General features: G+C 45.4%; 1 protein-coding gene across 1 annotated transcript in view; it reads right to left on the reverse strand.

Moving 5' to 3' along the window:
- Positions 1 to 17,901, reverse strand: part of CSRNP3 (cysteine and serine rich nuclear protein 3) — a 162,819-nt gene that overhangs the window by 144,262 nt on the left and 656 nt on the right. The gene's annotated exons all lie outside the window — the stretch shown is intronic.

The following is a 17,901-nucleotide window of genomic DNA, read 5'->3' on the forward strand; positions in this document are numbered from 1 at the left end:
GGCGGAAAGAAGGTTACTGCGTGGAGAGACACGGGGGCACAAGTGTCAGCTATCCACCAATCCTTCGTTGACCCCAAATTCATCAACCCAAAGGCCAAAGTTACAATTTACCCCTTCACGTCACAAGCTGTAGACTTGCCTACAGCTCAACTGCCTGTCCAGTACAAAGGCTGGTCAGGAATGTGGACTTTTGCAGTCTATGACAATTATCCTATCCCCATGCTACTGGGGGAAGACTTGGCCAACCAGGTGAGGCGGGCCAAGAGAGTGGGAATGGTTACCCGTAGCCAAACCAGGCAAGCTTCTAGACCCATTCCTGTTCCTGAACCGTCCACAGAGGCCCCATCTGTGTTACCAGAGACCCAGACAGAGGTAGTGGACCCGGATTCCATGCCAACCACTGAAACAGCCACAACACCTCCAGTCCCAGGCCCGGAACTGGAACAGCAACCAGCACCAGCAATTGCAACCCCATCTTCAAACTCAAAGCCAGTGGGCGCCAGCGAGCCAGAACTGGCAGAAACAACAGACAGCCATACCCAAAAGGCTCAGCCAGAGCCTGAAATACCCTCAGGTGCACCAGCGGAGAGCGGTACACCAGCAACGGAAACAACCCCATCACCTACATCGCTTCCAGAGGGACCAAGCCCAAGTCCACAGTCTGAGGAAGAACTGGTGACCCCAGCCTCAAGGGAACAGTTCCAGACTGAGCAGGAAGCAGATGACAGCCTTCAGAAAGCTTGGGCGGCGGCACGGAGCACCCCACCGCCTCTCAGCTCTTCTAATCGATCCTGGTTTGTTATAGACCAAAGACTTTTATACAAGGAAATTCTTTCTGGTGGACACCGGGAAGAATGGCAGCCGCAAAAACAGTTGGTGGTTCCAACTAAGTACCGGGGGAAGCTCTTAAGCTTAGCCCATGATCATCCCAGTGGCCATGCTGGGGTGAACAGAACCAAGGACCGGTTGGGGAAGTCCTTCCACTGGGAGGGGATGGGCAAGGACGTTGCCAAGTATGTCCGGTCTTGTGAGGTGTGCCAAAGAGTGGGAAAGCCTCAAGACCAGGTCAAGGCCCCTCTCCAGCCACTCCCCATAATTGAGGTCCCATTTCAGCGAGTAGCTGTGGATATTCTGGGTCCTTTCCCAAAAAAGACACCCAGAGGAAAGCAGTACGTACTGACTTTAGTGGACTTCGCTACCCGATGGCCAGAAGCAGTCGCTCTAGGCAACACCAGGGCTAACACTGTGTGCCTGGCCCTAACAGACATCTTTGCCAGGGTAGGTTGGCCCTCCGACATCCTTACAGATTCAGGGTCTTATTTCCTGGCATGGACCATGGAAAAACTGTGGGAAACTCATGCAGTGAATCACTTGGTTGCCACCCCATACCACCATCAAACCAATGGCCTGGTGGAAAGGTTCAATGGAACTTTGGGGGCCATGATACGAAAATTCATCAACGAATTCTCCAATAATTGGGACCTAGTGTTGCAGCAGTTGCTGTTTGCCTACAGGGCTGTACCACATCCCAGTTTAGGGTTTTCACCATTTGAACTTGTGTATGGTCACAAGGTTAAGGGACCATTACAGTTGGTGAAGCAGCAATGGGAGGGGTTTACGCCTTCTCCAGGAACTAACATTCTGGACTTTGTAAGCAACCTTCAAAGCATCCTCCGACACTCTTTAGCCCTTGCTAGAGAGAACCTAAAGGATGCTCAAGAAGAGCAAAAGGCCTGGTATGACAGACATGCCAGAGAACGTTCCTTCAAGGTAGGAGACCAGGTTATGGTCTTGAAGGCGCAACAGGCCCATAAGATGGAAGCATCATGGGAAGGGCCATTCACGGTCCAAGAGCGCCTGGGAACTGTAAACTACCTCATAGCATTTCCCAATTCCTCACTAAAGCCTAAAGTGTACCATGTTAATTCTCTCAAGCCTTTCTATTCCAGAGACTTACAGGTTTGTCAGTTTACAGTCCATGGAGATGATGCTGAGTGGCCTGAAGGTGTCTACTACGACGGGAAAAAAGACGGTGGCGTGGAAGAGGTGAACCTCTCAACCACCCTGGAACGTCTGCAGCGGCAACAAATCAAGGAGCTGTGCACTAGCTTCGCCCCATTGTTCTCAGCCACCCCAGGACAGACTGAACGGGCATACCACTCCATTGACACAGGTAATGCTCACCCAATCAGAACCCCACCCTACCGGGTGTCTCCTCATGCCCAAGCTGCTATAGAACGGGAGATCCAGAACATGCTACAGATGGGTATAATCCGCTCATCTACCAGTGCATGGGCATCTCCAGTGGTTCTGGTACCCAAACCAGATGGGGAAATACGCTTTTGCGTGGACTACCGTAAGCTAAATGCGGTAACTCGTCCGGACAACTATCCAATGCCACGCACCGATGAGCTATTGGAGAAGTTGGGACGTGCCCAGTTCATCTCTACAATAGACTTAACCAAGGGGTACTGGCAAGTACCGCTAGATGAACCTGCCAAGGAGAGGTCAGCATTCGTCACCCATTCGGGGGTGTATGAATTCAATGTCCTTCCTTTTGGCCTTCGAAATGCACCCGCCACCTTCCAGAGGCTGGTAGATGGTCTACTAGCTGGACTGGGAGAATTTGCAGTTGCCTACCTCGATGATGTGGCCATTTTTTCAGACTCCTGGCCCGAACACCTACTACACCTGGAAAAGGTCTTTGAGCGCATCAGGCAGGCCGGACTAACTGTTAAGGCCAAAACAGAGTGACTTACCTGGGGCACCAGGTGGGTCGAGGAACCATAAACCCCCTACAGGCCAAGGTGGATGCTATCCAAAAGTGGCCTGTCCCAAGGTCAAAGAAACAGGTCCAATCCTTCTTAGGCTTGGCCGGATACTACAGGCGATTTGTACCACACTACAGCCAAATCGCTGCCCCACTGACCGACCTGACCAAAAAGACCCAGCCAAATGCAGTTAAGTGGACTGATGAGTGTCAAAAGGCCTTTACCCAACTTAAGGCAACGCTCATGTCTGACGCTGTGCTCAGGGCCCCGGATTTTGACAAACCATTCCTCGTAACCACGGATGCATCTGAGCGTGGTATAGGAGCAGTGCTCATGCAGGAAGCAACAGATCACAACTTCCATCCTGTCGTGTTTCTCAGCAAGAAACTGTCTGAGAGGGAAAGTCACTGGTCAGTCAGTGAAAAGGAATGCTATGCCATTGTGTACGCCCTGGAAAAGCTACGCCCATATGTTTGGGGACGGCGGTTCCAACTACAAACTGACCATGCTGCACTAAAGTGGCTTCATACTGCCAAGGGGAACAACAAGAAACTTCTTCGTTGGAGTTTAGCTCTCCAAGATTTTGATTTTGAAATTCAACACATCACAGGAGCTTCTAACAAAGTTGCTGATGCTCTCTCCCGTGAGAGTTTCCCAGAATTCAGTAGTTTAAAAGTGTTCTTAAAATGTAGAAGTCTGTTAGTTGTATACTTAGTAGTATGTGTAAAGGTGCATGTGTTGTAGTAATCTGTTTATTTTAAAGTTCTAGAAGGAAATCGCCGCCAGTGAGCTTCCCCACTGTCTGCAATTTGGGGGGCGTGTCATAAACAGATAGCTAAGGGTTAATGTCTCTTTCACCTGAAGCACCTGACCAGAGGACCAATCAGGAAACTGGATTTTTTCAACTTTGGGTGGAGGGAAGTTTGTGTCTGAGTCTTTGTCTGTCTGCCTACTTTCTCTGAGCTTTGGAGAAGTAGTTTCTGCTTTCTAGTCTTCTGTTTCTAAGTGTAAGGACAAAGAGATCAGATAGTAAGTTATATGGTTTCTTTTCTTTGGTATTTGCATGAATATAAGTGCTGGAGTGCTTTGATTTGTATTCTTTTTGAATAAGGCTGTTTATTCATATTTCTTCTAAGCAATTGACCCTGTATTTTGTCACCTTAATACAGAGAGACCATTTGTATGTATTTTCTTTCTTTTTATATAAAGCTTTCTTTTTGAGACCTGCTGGAGTTTTCTTTTCTGGGAAATTTCAGGGAAATTGACTCTGTACTCACCAGGGAATTGGTGGGAGGAAGAAATCAGGGGGAGATCTGTGTGTGTTGGATTTGCTAGCCTGATTTTGCATTCCCTCTGGGTGAAGAGGAAAGTGCTTTTGTTTCCAGGACTGGGAACGGAGAGGGGGAGTCACTCTGTTTGGATTCACAGAGCTTGTGTCTGTGTATCTCTCCAGGAGCACCTGGAGGGGGGAAGGGAAAAAGGATTATTTCCCTTTGTTGTGAGACTCAAGGGATTTGGGTCTTGGGGTCCCCAGGGAAGGTTTTTCAGGGGGACCAGAGTGCCCCAAAACACTCTAATTTTTTGGGTGGTGGCAGCAAGTACCAGGTCCAAGCTGGTAACTAAGCTTGGAGGTTTTCATGCTAACCCCCATATTTTGGACGCTAAGGTCCAAATCTGGGACTAAGGTTATGATATGAGGTATTACACTTTTGAATTTATTGCATTAGCAATTCAGCAAATAATGTGGTCAACAGCTGTGGAGAAAGCAGGCAGCCAAACAAATTAAGAGTGGAGCATTGCACAACTTTAAATGAGTATGCTCCCTAATTGATCTGCAATATAACAACAAAACAACATTAAGCGGGACGACTTTAAGTGAGGAGCTACTGTATATAAATATGCAATGATCTCAAAGCATAAAAAGGCACTCTAAAACGTTAAATAAAATTAATAAATGCAGTTTAAAAATTCAAACAAATTCAATCATTTGGGCCTGCTACTAAGGGTCTTATGCCACAGTTTATGCTGGTAGGCATCAGCATAAATCCTGGGTGAATTTAACTCACGCAGTCTTCTATTATATATATCACCGCATATTTACATGTGGCCATGTATTTTTCAAGTCTGTACTTTACTAGAAAGCTAACAGTAATAACGTATTTCCAGTGCTACAACTGCAATAAGCGTTCACATATTTTCCATTATCCTTTTGTATTGTCTGCAGAATTAGAAAAGGTAGCCGGCTTTCTATTATAAACAGAAATTCATATTTTCACAGTGATCTTACAATCAGAACACTGATTATTAATTAAAAACACACGGAAGTGCTTATCAGTTCCTTTCATGGTTCAACATTTTCCTGTTACAAAGAAAATTTGTAAGCCTTATGCAATATTATTCTTTGTGGATCAAAAATCCTTGCTGCCAGGGAAACTGTAAAAAAGAAAATCAGTCATGACAAAGCAATAGAATAACGGAAAACATCTGCTGGGAAATCACTCACTGACTCGGGTTTGCTTATCAGTAATGCCTGGGTGACTTCAACCTGAAAGTAAAGGATTTCCTAAAATCTAAGTCCCAAACTACAAATGTTTAGTGAGTTTAAGGCATTCAGACATGTACTGTCTCTATAGATTGGAAGGCGGTAACAATTTGTGTGTATATAATATATAAAAACAGAATTGTGTATATAAAATATATTGTTTTTCTTTGCTAGACCTTTTATTAACGCTGTTTTGTGGATGCAGGTGCATCTGGCACAGAATGTTTACTGTGCTAATGATCCATCTTGCTCAATGCCTCTATACACAGGACAATGAAATAAACTACTAAAAAAAAAAAACTGTTTAAAACAGTACATCAAAAGTCATAGAGCTGTCGTCTCTCCTTTGTGCTACACTACAACATTTCTCATTCAGAAAAAAAAAACCCTAAAATTAATATCAAATTGTATCTGAAAAATCATTTGCCATATAAAAATAGAATGAAAAATAAGAGTTGGGGACCCCTGCATTATAGGGCTGTATAGTGAGAAGTGCTTGATTTATCCTCTTCTCAAATGTGTATAATAATGTAAAATGTCTTGAGATTGCTGCATGAAAGGCACTACATAGAAATGCAGTTGAGAATATTTGTCTAAGGGCCCTAATCCTACATTTGAAATGCCAGGGCCCAATCCTGAAGTGCCTTCCACAGGGTGCAGGTCATAAACACAGCAGAATAGGATGGATTTAAAATATATATATTTTTATTTAAAATCAGACTTTCAATAGATACTTTAATTTTTAATATTGAATCTATTTAAAAACTAAGGTGGTCATCATTTCAAATATCTATTAAAATAATTTAAATGAAAACATTCAAGTAGTATATAGTTGCTGCCAAATTTTTAAAGAAAGTCAAACCAAGGGTTGGCAAACTACAGTCCGCAGGCTGGATCCAGCCCCTCACGGCTTTGGATCCAGCCTGCGGGATTGCCCCCCGTGGCGCCGCAGGCCCCGTGCTGGTCTCAGAAGCGGATGGCATCACGTTCCTGTGACCCTGGCCGGGGGGGGGGGGGCAGAGGGCTCTTTGCACTGCCCTTGCCTCCAGGCACCACCCCCCGCAGCTCCCATTGGCTGGGAACAGGGAAACGCGGCCAAAGGGAGCTTCGGGGGAGGTACCTGGAGGCGCAGCAAGGACAGCGCATGCGGAGCCCTCCGCCTCCCCCAGTGGCCGCAGTGCTTCCTGTAGTGGCGCAGGCCTGGGAACAGGGCAAGCATGCAGGGAGCTTGCCCTGGCCCCGGTGTGTGCCACTGCCACCCTGGAGCCGCTTTAGGTAAGCAGTGCCAGGCCAGAACCCAAACCCCTTCCGCACTCCACCCCCCAACTCCCTGCCCTAAGCCCCCTGCCTGCACCTCACACTCCTCCTGCACCTCAATCCCCTGCCCTGAGCTCCTGGCTGCACCCTGCACCCCTGTGCACCCCAACCCCCTGCCCTGAGTCCCCTCATACTCCCCGCACCCCTCCTCTGCCGCAATCCCTTGCCCTGAGCCCCTTCCTGCACACCGCACCCCCACACACACACACACCCTCCCACACCCCAACCCCCTGCCCAGCCCTGCATACAATTTCCCCACCCAATTATGGCCTTCGGCCCAAAAAGTTTGTCCACCTCTGACTTAACCCATCACTTCTTCTGGGTGGAGACCTGCATCTCTCGCCTTTGAGATTGACATTTTAAGGCTTCTCAGTGCCATGATTATTAGACATGCCCATTCTCCTCCATATTTGACCTAGACCACACTCTTTACCAGAGTTGTGCATCCATCATTTAAATCCTCTACACACCTTACAACCAATTAACTGTGCTGTTGTGGATTGGGGTAGTTTCCGGAAGAATTTTTAACCATGTAAGCACTGTAATGAGAATTTAATTTCTCAAAACTAGAGGAGAATAGGATTATAGTGCTTAGAGATCACATTCGGCACCTTTTCCCTGTTTTGCAAAGACTGCAAGTGTAAGGACAACTTGCCTCAAAGAGTCAAGAAATATTTATTTACAACAAGAGATTATAACAGCTGAGTGGGCAACACCTGAGTTGGTGACTTTTCACAGTGTACCTTTATCATTTTACTTGTGTGGTGCTGTCACTTTGACTCATGGGAAGCAGTGGGAACACTTATGAGTGCCTTATTTTAGGGCAAGCTAGAAGGCAGCAGAATAACTTTTAAAAATGATATAAATAAATAAAAAGTTTACACAGATAAGAAAAAGGCCAGATAATTATTTGCGTTGATCTCTCAGCAACTAGTGTAACATCTATTGGAATAATCAGTTCATCAAGAAAGAAATCTTTTTCTTAGCTCTATAAATACTAAGCAGACTTTATCACCACAGCCAAACAGATGCATTTTTTTCTCCTTTAACTGTTCTCCCAAATCAGCCACTAACCAACTATCTTTAAATGATTTCCCAGCCCTGCCTATATTTAGCTGTTTAAAAAAGATGAAAACAAAAACACAACCCAGTGCAATTCAGGCCACCAATCACTGTGGAAACAGAACAATCCAATAGCTTTATAACAATTCTCTAGTTACTAGGTAACCTATATGGTATTTAAAGAACAGAGCTATTTCTCAAAAAGAACAGGAGTACTTGTGGCACCTTAGAGACTAACAAATTTATTTCAGCATAAGCTTTCGTTGGCTACAGCCCATTTCATCGGATGTATGCAGTGGAAAATACAGTAGGAAGATATATATATACACAGAGAACATGAAACAATGGGTGTTACCATACACATTCTAAGAGTGATCAGTTAAGGTGAGCTATTACTGGGAGGAGAGAAAAAACATTTTGTAGTTGTAATCAAATCATTGGCCAAACCGGACAGTCTCTACATAAAAGAATAAATGGACACAAATCAGACGTCAAGAATAATAACATTCAAAATCCAGTCGGAGAACACTTCAATCTCCCTGGTCACTCGATTACAGACCTAAAAGTCCAATATTACAACAAAAAAAACTTCAAAAACAGACTCCAACGAGAGACTGCTGAATTGGAATTAATTTGCAAAATGGACACCATTAAATTAGGTTTGAATAAAGACTGCGAGTGGACGGGTCATTACACAAAACTATTTCCCCATGTTTATTCCCCCCACTCCACCCCCACTGTTCCTCACAACTGCTTGTCAACTGCTGCAAATGGACCATTTTCATTACCACTACAAAAAGTTTCTCTCTCTCCTGCTGGTAATAACTCATCTTAACTGATCACTCTCATTAGAGTGTGTATGGTAACACCCGTTGTTTCATGTTCTCTGTGTATATGTAAATCTTCCTACTGTATTTTCCACTGCATGCATCTGATGAAGTTGGCTGTAGCCCACGAAAGCTTAGACTCAAATAAATTTGTTAGTCTCTAAGGTGCCACAAGTACTCCTGTTCTTTTTGCGGATACAGACTAACATGGCTGCTACTCTGAAACCAGAGCTATTTCTATTTCATGTCAACCAATGTCAAAGTGCTAAATTAGGCTATATTCTATTCTGTACTTTTTAAAGAGTTTTTGTTTTGAATTTACTGAAATTCACAGTAACAACATTCTGTACCATATAACTAAATACAATATAGTGGTTTGCTTTTTCCATACTGCCAGTGTCTGAACACAAAATAGGGAAAGTAAATAGTAAACAAAAATCTGTCACTAACAAGACTTGATATTACTCAACACAAAACAAATAATGATTAAAGCATGATACCATAGCTGCATGTAAAAAAACATTGTTTTGAAGTATGATTAGGATCCCAGAGGAAGGGAAGAAGTCAGACCGTGTCAAAGTCAAATTTAGGAAGTTTGAAATTTCCCAGACTATTTGAATGCATCTGACGGAAATTGGAATTCAGATTTCTCTCACGTCAACTAACATGCCACAAAAACGTGTTTAAAACAATATTGTTGGATATTCCAATCATTTCATAATATGGAGTAAATTATCATTTTAAACTCAACTGTTCAAGTGTAACAGCCACAGACACATTTAAATAATTCATGTTCAGTCATATGCAGAAAATAGAAAGAATCTGTGCAAGTGCTTTAATTTTTCATACTCTATTCTTTATCTTGCTCCCTATCTGGAATAACAGACAACTGAAATCTAAGGCCATGGCTAAACTGGAAAGTTGCAGCGCTGGTGGTGGATTTACAGCGCTGCAACTTACTCTGTGTCCACACTTGCAAGGCACAGCCAGTGCTGCAACTCCCTGGCTGCAGTGCTGGCTGTACACCTGGTCTGCCTGGGGTGTAACGATTGCAGCGCTGGTGATGCAGCGCTGCTCGTCAAGTGTGGCCACCAAAAGCGCTGTTATTGGCCTCCAGGGTATTAGGAGGTATCACAGAATACCTTTTCAGCCAGTCTGCTCATCAGTTTGCACTCTACTGCCCTGGGCTCAGGTGACCCGCCCTTTAAATGCCCCGGGGAATTTTAAAAATCCCCTTCCTGTTTGCTCAGCCAGGTATGGAGTGCAATCAATCAGTAACCATGCCTCCGCGCGCCAAAGGAGCCCCAGCATGGAGCACTGGCGAGTTGCTGGACCTCATCAGTGTTTTTGGTAAGGAAGCTGTGCAGTCAGCCGTAGGAATTATGATAACTATGGGCAGATATCAAAGTCCATGCTGGAAAGGGGCCATGAGCGGGACACGGTGCAGTGCAGGGTTAAAGTAAAGGAGCTGCGGAGTGCCTATTGCAAAGCCCGTGAGGGAAACCTCCACTCAGGTGCTGCCCCCACGACCTGCTGTTTTTACAAGGAGCTGGACACGATACTTGGGGGTGACCCCACTGCCAATCCGAGCACCACGATGGACAGTTCAGAGCAGGGAAAGGAGAGGGAGGTGGGGGGGGGGAGGAAACCAAGAGTGAGGGTACTAGGGTGGGGCGAGACACCCCGGAGTCCCAGGAGGCATGCAGCCAGGAGCTCTTCTCAAGCCAGGAGGAAGCTAGCCAGTGGCAGCAGCTGGAACTTGTTGGTGAAGAAGAAGCAGAGAAGCGTGTTCCCGGAAAGCAGCTTTTATTTTCAGGATGGAAATGTTTCGGGAGAGGAGGGGGGGTTATGGCTGCATGCATGCATGCCTAGATGTGCAATAGCCCATTGATGTGGTGTATCATGTCTTGGTAATCGGCGTCTGTAATCTCTTCAAAAGTTTCTGCCAGAGCGTGGGCAAAGCACTTGTGCAAGTTTATAGGGAGAGCCACTGTGGTCCTTGTCCCAGTCAGGCTAACATGTCCGCGCCACTGTGCCGCGAGGGGTCGGGGGACCATTGCTGCACACAGACAAGTGGCATAGGGACCAGGGCAGAATCCACATTGCTGTAGAAGACCCTCCCACTCTTCCCAGGTAACCCGCAGCAGAGAGATATCTTGCAGGATTAACTCCTGTGTAAAATGTAGGGATAGCATTCAGTACAATTCCCACCACGCTGCTCTCTGCCTTCCCCAATGCACAGAAACCCCAGTCAGCCCTGACCCAAGAAGTTCCCCTTCCCAGGTGAGCCGCGGCAGTGAGATATCTTGCAGGATTAACTCCTGTGTAAAATGTAGGGACAGTGTTCAGTGCAGTTCCCACCACGCTGCTCTCTGCCTTCCCCAATGCACAGAAACCCCAGTGCAGCCCTGAACCAAGAAGTCCCCCTTCCCAGGTGAGCCGCGGCAGCGAGATGGCTTCCACGATTACTTAACTCCTGCACTCATTTCCCATTACTCACCATGTCTTCAGTGCTGTGGCCTCTCTGTGCTGTGCCTACTATGTGTAAAGTATGCTACAATGAGACTAAAAACTCCTTCACTGTGATTATACACAATGCAGCCTCTGTAATAAATGTTTCCATTTTTGTTTTTTTTCTAATGACAGTGTCCTTGACTAGTACTAGTAACATACTGGCCCTATCACAGACTGCTGAAAAGCCACAAAACCTGAGGAGGAAACCAACAAAAAGCAAAGAAGAGTTGGTGAAAGCAGTTATGAATCAGTCTGCCATAGAGAGCAAGAGGCTTCAGGACTGGAGAGAAAAGATTCAGCAGTGGAGGGAAACACAAAGCAGGAGAAAGGAATTGGCTAAGAAGAAAAGCACTAAGCAGCTGATAAGCCTCCTGGCGCGCCAAACGGACTGTATGCAGTCACTGGTAGCCATGCAGGCAGAGCACTACCGTGCTGCCCCCGCCCCTGTCCCAAAGCTCTCTCCCTTGTGCCCCAATGTCAGCTCAAAACCCCCTTCTCCAGCATCGAGGTTCTTACCACCACCAGCTGCCCCCAACACCTGTACGTTCACTTATCAGCCCTGAAAACTATGACCCTTACCCTCTGCACTCAACCCCCATCACCATGCAGCGTTTTCATCCTGAAGTGCAGCAGTCATTGCACAGCACTCCAGGCAGGACATATTCAAACCTCTGACTGTACAGTTCACCACCCTACCCCCTGCCCTTTTACTTACTTTCTTTTCAATAAATGATTTCTTTGCTTTTAAAACAGTTTTTATTATTGCAGCGTGAGATACCATACCCCACGGAAAAAACAGGCACTGCAAATCATTGTAACCACTGCACTTCACTCCCGTGCAAGGCACCAAACAATAGTGTTGGTTTGCTCTCTGGCTGTGCAAATTCAGCATCCAGGCGTTGAACCTCGGAGGTCCATTCCTGACTGAATGTTTCACCTTTCCCTTCACAAATATTATGGAGGGTACAGCACGCGGATATAACCGTAGGGATGCTGCTTTCCCCCAAGTCTAGCTTCCCATAAAGAGATCTCCAGCGTCCCTTTAAACGGCCAAAAGCACACTCCACAGTCATTCGGCACCGGCTCAGCCTGCAGTTGAACCGGTCCTTGCTCCTGTCAAGCTTCCCTGTATACGGTTTCATGAGCCAAGGCATTAACGGGTAAGCGGGGTCTCCAAGGATCACAATGGGCATTTCGACGTCCCCTATTGTGATCTTCTGGTTTGGGAAAAAAAGTCCCGGCCTGCAGCTTCCTGAACAGGCCATTGTTCCGAAAGATGCGTGCATCATGCACCTTTCCAGGCCAGCCTGTGTAAATGTCAATGAAACGGTCACGGTGATCCACAAGCGCCTGGAGAACCATAGAGAAATACCCCTTCCGATTAATGTACTCGGATGCCAGGTGGGGTGGTGCCAGAATAGGAATATGCATCCCATCTATCGCCCCTCCACAGTTAGGGAAACCCATTTGTGCAAAGCCATCCAGAATGTCCTGCACGTTCCCCAGAGTCACGGTTCTTCTTAGCAGGATGCGATTAATGGCCCTGCAAACTTGCATCAACGCGATTCCAACGGTCGACTTTCCCACTCCAAACTGGTTCTCGACCGATCGGTAACTGTCTGGAGTTGCCAGTTTCCAGACTGCAATAGCCACCCGCTTCTCCACTGACAGGGCAGCTCTCAATCTCGTGTCCTTGTGCCACAGGGTGGGGGCGAGCTCCTCACACAATCCCATGAAAGTGGCTTTTCTCATCTGAAAGTTCTGCAGTCACTGCTCGTCATCCCAGACTTGCAGGACGATGTGATCCCACCACTCAGTGCTTGTTTCCTGAGCCCAAAGGCGGCGTTCCACGGTGCTGAGCATGTCCGTTACTGCCACAAGCAATTTAGTGTCACGCGTCAGGCGACTCAATATTATCGTCGGAATCCTCACTGTCACTTTGGAGCTGAAGGAACAGCTCAACTGCCAAACTTGATGTGCTGGCGACATTCATCAGCAAAGTCCTCAGCAGCTCGGGCTTCATTTCCCACATAAATCATGCTGCACAGAGACTCACAATGGCACCAAACTGCTGGGATGTGAAGCAATGCACCACGGGGCGTTGGGACAGGAAGCGGAATGACCCGCACCCTTCCGTCCCCTTCCCACAACCCACGGCGCCAAAATGGGACAAGATGCTCTGTGGGATAGCTGCCCACAATGCACCACTCCCAACAGCGCTGAAAATGCTGCAAATGTGGCCACACTGCAGCGCTGTCCTTAAGCGGGTGTACGAACACAGCTGTAACTCCCAGCGCTGCACACCTCCAACTGTAGCCATACCCTAACACACATGAAGGAGTGGGGTATGCTCCTCGAGTAGTCAGAGGTTTCAAACACAAACCATGAGGCAGAATGTATTACAGCAGAGTTCATAGTTCAGAATCTGTATACAGAACGGTCAGTCCCAAATGTAAAATTGCCTATTTTACAGTCAGTTTAATAATGTTTATTGTTTTAATGACCACAATTACTCTAGTCTTTGTTGTTGTTGTCACTTTGACAATACTATTTAAATAGAACATAAAAGTAATCTGGGAGTCAGACATTACAGTGATCTGCTGCTGAACCAACTTGTTCCTTTCTGCTCCCACTTTACCGCTGACACACTCCTGGGCTGAAACGGCCACAGAGGAGTTATTAAAATCACATCAATAAAGTTCCTTAAACATTACATTATTTAGCACTGGCTATACAACACTGCCATTCTCAGAATGCCAGACTTGCTATGTGAATGTTTGACGTGTTCTTGATGTCATTACTCCACTGGTCACCTAGGGAACACCTCTTCCCACCGGAGGACATGGAGCATGATAATCCTGTTTCAAAAACTAGGTGCAGCAATTCCTTTTGTCACTTAGGGAAGCAGGGACTGTGGTGTACACAGATGGAAAACTGGATGCCCTCTTCATCCTAATAAACACATTGTTTGTAGCCCTGGCACTGTACGCTCTACTTGTATGTACCATCTCTTTCCCCTACTCTCTCTGCCAGTCTTGCCTATTTAGATTGTAAGCTTTTGGGGGTAGAGACTCACTCTTATTCTATAACAACAAAAATGGGGTCCCGTTCTTGACTGACTGCTAGCCACTAGCCTGAGCCCTCGTCCAGACTAACCCGCGGCATCGGCGGGTTAAAATCGATTGCTCGGGGATCGATATATCGCGTCTAGTCTGGACGCGGTGTATCGATCCCCGAGCGCGCTTACATCGATTCCGGAACTCCATCAATCCGAACGGAGTTCCGGAATCGACGCGGAGAGCCGCGGACATCGATGCCGCGCCGTCCAGACTGGTGAGTACCTCGATTTTAGAAATTCGACTTCAGCTACGTTATTCTCGTAGCTGAAGTTGCGTATCTAAAATCGATTTTAATTCCTAGTCTGGACGTGGCCTGATAAATATGATTAATAATCCAGCAAGATGGTGAAGTCCATCTGAGGCAGAGTGAGGGTAGTTTTTTATTATCTTTACATTAAGTTTCTTAGGTGTAATTATTGCAGTTTTCATTTTAAGCCCTTCCTATATTAAGGACTACTAGATTTACATTGTGCTGCAGGGGTTACCTTGCTAAACATTAATTTAATAGGAGGCTAAACAAGCCTGTAAAACCTCTTTAAATTGCTGGTGTGCAAGTGACTGGTATGCAAGGGTTTAAAGTGCTGGGAAGTGGCAGGCTCCTCTGCTAAAAGCAGAAGACTGTTCCTACTCCTTTCTCTGGCTGAAGTAAGCAGTGCTCCCTCACAGCTCCTTCTCCTTTGTTGGTGCAATGAGAGCTCTCCCTCCTGTTTCAGTCTGCTCTAACTACTGGTTACTGATACTTTTTTACTTTCCTGATTATGCAGTACTTTCATCAGAGCTAGGAGTGACCTCTTTCAGTTCACAATCCTTTTACTATTCCTCAACTTTTTTAAAAACCCCTATGGCTATGGCTATGCTGAGCTTTTTCTTAAAAACCTCAAAGCAAAAAGTTACACAATACTGTAGTGCAGAAACTGGTGCTGTCTAAGTTAGTGGTCCCACCATTCTTATCACTGATGGAGCTGTGCTGATCAGAGTGCAATGATGGAATTTTTAAGAAAAAAACTTAGTAGGGATAAGGTTATGTGCAACGGAAAGAAAGCCAATTAACAGAAAATAATTCTTAATGCTAAGAATAAACTGCATAAACTGTTGTATGGGATTTTTTTATGCTGTTTTCAGCATAAACTGCACAGCCATTTCACTAAAATGTTCTTAACACTAACCTTGATTTGAAAATTTTCCTCAGTTATAAAGGTAGAAAGGGCAGTTGGCCACCCAACTCTCATTGAAAGTCAATGGTAGTTGGGCACCTAACTTCTCTTTGTGCTTTGAAAATACCCACCAGAGGCTATAATCTGACGGCTTTTTTGTTTTAAATCCTGTGCAGTTTGGCTTTGCCAATAATGTAGAAATTCAGCCATTGTGTCAGATTTTTAAAAGACATCAGTTGCACTAGAAAATACAGAGTGTACTTAGCAACAATCACCAGAGTGCCAGTCTGCAACCTCTTGTCTCTTGAGGAAGAAAATGTACCTCAGTTTACTTTTCTTGACTTACTGCACACCATAAACTTTGAGTGTTATAGTTTAAAATACTAGCCCAATTTCATTCCTGCATAATTGCATTGATTTCAGGTAAATTATTCTGAATTTGATTTGTGTTCAAGCAGTCTGTCCAATTACTTCCTCAGATTCACTGCTTGAAAAAAATCTGAATTGTAAAAAGGACATAAAATCTTTTCCCTATCACTTTGTCTCAGTCTCACCTGAAATACAGAATAGGTAGATTCTATGGAACTGTGACTAGAGTAAGAAGTGATACTTGGTTTTAATTATCAGAACATAATGAATTTTTAATTATAACAGCTGATCTGTCCTTGTAAATCTGTGAATAATATGTATTTGAGGTTGTATTTTACCTCAACAACCATTCGACTAACATGATCAATCGACTTTTAGTGTATTACTGTAATCAGATTAACAGCACTTTACTCCAACTTTATTATTCTAGCTCAATACAAGGTTTCATAACTCATTTACCTGAAATCTGCATGGGAAATTAATATTGCACCTTGTCATGTGATCAGCTATTAGTTAACCAGTCATACATTAAGTTGTGTAATAAAATCCTGTTTTGTCCATTTACTTTCTTGCCTGTTTTTTTCCCCTGGCCTTAAACCTTGTAAAAGAAATTTAGCATGGTCTAAAACCGGGTAGCAGTTTTCATTACTACAATGCCATTGTGATACTGTCTTTCGCAGTAAGGCAAAAAATTTAGGGGAGGAGGACAAAAAAATCCAACCACATTCTGATCCTACATCCTTCAGCATTGTACGAAGAACCATGTCAGCTGCCCCAGGGTTTGGCTACACTTGCAGCTGTACAGCACTGGGAGTTAAAGCTGTCTTCGTACAGCTGTGTAAGGAAAGCGCTGCAGTGTGGCCACACTGACAGCTACCAGCGCTGCAGTGTGGTCACATTTACAGCATTTGCAGCGGTGTTGGGAGTGGTGCATTATGGGCAGATATCCCAGCGTTTAAGTGGCTGCAATGTGCTTTTCAAAAGAGGGGGTGGGGTGGAGTGTGACAGGGAGCGTCGGGGAGACAGAGACAGTGGATTTTTGGAGCCGACACTGTGTCAGCTCCCTGCCTTGCAATTTCTAAGGACTTGAAGATACACAGCATCAACCTTCAATCATTTTAAAAGTTTTGACCACTTCCCCCACCCCTCTCTCATTCACTAAATGCAAATAGCCTTCAGATCAGATAAGCAGCTGCTCCAAAATGGACTCCCTCCTCTCCCACTCCAGGCTGCTTTTCTTCTCAAGCAAACACTAGCTGTGGACATTCCAAAGGGATCCCCCTGCCTGCCTCTGCTGGAGCAAACAGTAGCTGCCTTTGTTTTTTAGATAAGCAGCTCCGGGAGCCCCGACTTCACAACAAAACAAAGTGTTATCTTTACTTAAAAAGCATTATGGGAAGCTTCCGAAGGTCAGTTACAGCGTAGTAAGATTAATCACTGGCACCCTAGCACTGCAAGAGCAGCGCTATAGTCATTATTTCTCAGGCAAAGGTGGAGCACAGCCAGTGCTGTAGCCAGGGAGATACAGCGCTGTATGTGCCTTGCCAGTGTGGACGGGGAGTAAGTTACAGCGCTGTAAAGCCACCAACAACACTGTAACTCCCAAGTGTAGCCAAGCCCCTAGTGTTGCTTGGGAAGGGAAGTGTAGAGGCACTGATTTAGTGCTTGTCTACACTACAGACACTACTGTGGTACATCAACTGCATATACTGTAGCACCATAGCGTAGACACTGTCTACAGATACAGAAGAAGCAGTAGCTAGAGCTGTTCATACTGAGGTTATGAATTTTTCACTCCCCTGAGTGACACTGCTAGGTTGACCTACGTTTCAGCGAGAGATCAGGCCTCACTCTCTCATATCCAAACAGTATCTCCAATTATTGATCAAGTATGTTACTACATGCTTCTTTTCCCATTAATGTTGGCAGGCCTAGAGGATTCAATATGCACTTCCACTCTGATGGAAAAGCTGACGTTTTATAGGTTCCAACCCTATTTGAAAATTAGTTCAGATCCCTGGGGCCTCTGTAAATGGCGAGTCTAATGCAGTTGCCTAGAGCCATAGGAGATATATGCCATGGAAATTCTAGACTACATGGAATTAGCTGCTCCATGGCTTTGGGTGTTTACAATGTTTCCTGAAAAATTAAAGCTTTCATTAGGAGAGAGAAAGTGGAAGTGTCTGTAAACATCCAGCCCTCTTCAGTCAGAGGCTAGAGGAGATC

This window comes from Gopherus flavomarginatus, chromosome 10 (genome assembly GCF_025201925.1).
Source record: "Gopherus flavomarginatus isolate rGopFla2 chromosome 10, rGopFla2.mat.asm, whole genome shotgun sequence".
Taxonomy (NCBI): domain Eukaryota; kingdom Metazoa; phylum Chordata; order Testudines; family Testudinidae; genus Gopherus; species Gopherus flavomarginatus.